The sequence below is a fragment of the Salvia miltiorrhiza genome, chromosome 4 (assembly GCF_028751815.1).
Source record: "Salvia miltiorrhiza cultivar Shanhuang (shh) chromosome 4, IMPLAD_Smil_shh, whole genome shotgun sequence".
NCBI classification, from domain to species: Eukaryota; Viridiplantae; Streptophyta; class Magnoliopsida; order Lamiales; family Lamiaceae; genus Salvia; species Salvia miltiorrhiza.
This window is the reverse complement of record NC_080390.1, coordinates 45,893,742-45,896,701: the sequence shown is the minus strand read 5'-3', so window position 1 is coordinate 45,896,701 and position 2,960 is coordinate 45,893,742.

Below are 2,960 nucleotides of genomic sequence, written 5' to 3'. Positions count from 1 at the left end.
GAGCTCGGCTCGAAAAAATCTTGTTTAGTAAATTCGTTAAATGAACAAACCAAACTTGAACATTGTAATATTTGACTCGTTACCTCGTGAACAAGTTCGTTAAATGATTCAACTTGAAAATATAAATTATTAGTAGTTACAACTTATATTTATCTACTATAATTAGTAATAATTATATTAAATACTCCATCCGTCCACAAAAAAAATGTGTGGTGGAGTGGAGGGCACGAGTTTTAATAAAAAAAGTTGGTGATGAGGATAAAAATATGCATCCTTACAATATAGGAGGAGAGTAACGGAGTAAAGGAAAGACCCCTCAGGAAGCAGCGCTGCAGAGCCACATAACAGCCCTTTTCGACTTCAAACAACGCTGTCTCCAACAAGACGAGCCTAATTTCACGGAGATGATCTTATCCCAAGAGAATCCAACATCCGCGTCCAATTATGTCGAAAATCAAGATTACGATGAATATGCGAAGATCAACATGAAGAAGTATAGTCCGATTATAACTCAAATACAAGTCATTTTCCTACTAGAATTCTTAATACTTTGCCTATAAATATATGTAAAACCCTAGTGTAAAATATCTACGATCATTGTTTACTTGTTCTCAGAGCCTTACTCTAAAATCAATATAAAGTTATGTGTTTCAACGCTTTTCTCGTGTTCTCGTTATTTTATGTTACGAGGTGTTATTTTTGGGCACAACAGTTGGAAGATTTTATTTTAGTGTTAAAGGGTAGTATTGGGCCTACCAAAATATAAAAATAAAGGGTGTGTATTTTGTAAATATTGAGTGTGAATGAGTATAAAGGAGATTTCTAAAAAGTAATTAATACTATATTTTATTAATCTGAATGATATAATTTATTTTCAATTAAAATAATCAATATTTTGAATATAAATATAAATTTAAAAAGTCCGTATAAGCTAGTGAGCCTTAAAATATTCAGTAAACAAAGTTTGAGATTTGACTTGATTCTAAATAAACCAAACTTGAGCATGACACTATTCGGCTCGGTTCGATTGATTACACCCCTAATTATCAATCCTGCTAAGAAGACGTTATAAGTTTATTAAAAACAACTTATAAACTGCTTAGGAGCTTATAAACACTTGAGAAGTGCAAAATAAGTTTTTAAACAACTTATAAGACGTAAAAATAAGTTTAAAAAACTTATAAGCTCTTCAAAATATAAGTTTTTAAACCCCAACTTATTTTTTCAAAAACTTATAAGCAACCATCTCTTCACAAAAATAATTTTAATATTAATTATTATTACTATCATTACCATTATAATTTTGTAACTTCATCTACAATTTTCTCTCCTACCCATGATTTTCTCTCTTTAGCTCACAATTATTTCTTTAACTTATAGTCTCAATTATCAAAATACCTTAACAATTTATAAGCTAGCTACTGATACATTGCATCTTATAAGTTATTAAAACTTATAAGCTCTCTAATTATCATTTGATGTCAAATGTAAACCTTCATTATTAATAATCTAGTGTAAAAGCATCCGCAACGGGGTTCAACCGAAGGGGCTTTAGCCCCACTCCGCTGCCGAGCCCCCATGCTCGATAGGCGGTTCAAAGAAACGAGCCCGACTTGTTAGCCATACGCCATATTAATCTTTTTTTAAAAAAAAAATTCGACCGTTGCAACTTTTTATTTACTTCAATCATGTCATTGAATGACTAGTTTTCTAGTTTTTTTTAAATCCTAAATTTCTTTATAAATATCAACTTATTTCATTCATTTTTTACACAAATTTAATTCGATTATGTTCTCTTACTCCATATTTTTATAAAAAAATATGTATTTTTCTCCAACTCTTCCACTCATGAGGCTTCGGAATTTTATATCGACAAAAAAAATTAGATGTGTAGCATATTTCACCAATCATACTAAACTCAATTTATAAAGTAAATATTTCCTCTATTCTAGCTATCTTGAGACAAAACTTTTGGACTCGAGATATAAGAAATTACTCCCTTCATCTCATTACAAATATCCTACTTTCCATAATGAGATGTTCCAGACTTCCAGTACAAATGTCTCATTCCTTTTATGGTAACATATTATCTCTATATACTTAATATTTAGTGACAATAGACACTTGTAGCCAAAAGCATATAGTTTATGACTTTGGTAGCCACCACTTTTAAAGAATGACTTTGGGGGTCAAAATGGAATGAAAAGACAATCTCACCCTTACTAATTGCTAAATAAAAATAAAGAAAAATTGAATTTACTCCTCACCCACCTCCAACTGCCAACTCAGCAAAAGTTACTCCTCACCCACCCCTCTTCATCTTCTCTCTCTCTTTTCATGGCTTCCATTACTCTTTCCATGGCTTCCATTAATGAAATTGCCGATCTTATTCTTCATCGTATCTTTGATTTTCGTAGGTTAAGATGGTTCGTATAGCTAAATTAATGTGATAATAAATGCTAATGTAAGGTAGGTTGGTGAAGAAATGGATGAAAAGTGGATTTGTGTTCTTCTTCCTCATTGTTTTCTTTTTTGGTGGAAACCCACGAAAATTTTCCCCAAAAAAATAGCGATTTTGTTATTTGAAAACACTTGGGTCGGACGAAATTTTTTGGGCATTCTGATTGTATTTAGGTATGTATGTTAAATTCATGGCAAATGTATCAATTGTATGTCTTATTATTCGATTTTAGTGAGCGGTGAACAGTAATTTTGCAGAACACAGTTGTATTTGTAAATGACACAGTTTAAAATATATTGATATCAAATTCATGATTTGTTGTTTTGTAATGAAAAAATTTAGTTTATACACGTCTAAGACCACATTGAGTGTGAAAAATATAAAATAAATGGTTGATTTTGAGGACACAGTTTGGGAGCTATGAATGTGTTCTTAACTACACAGTTGGGAGCTCAACTGTTCTTAACTACACAGTTGCATCCACAATAAAAAAAATGTT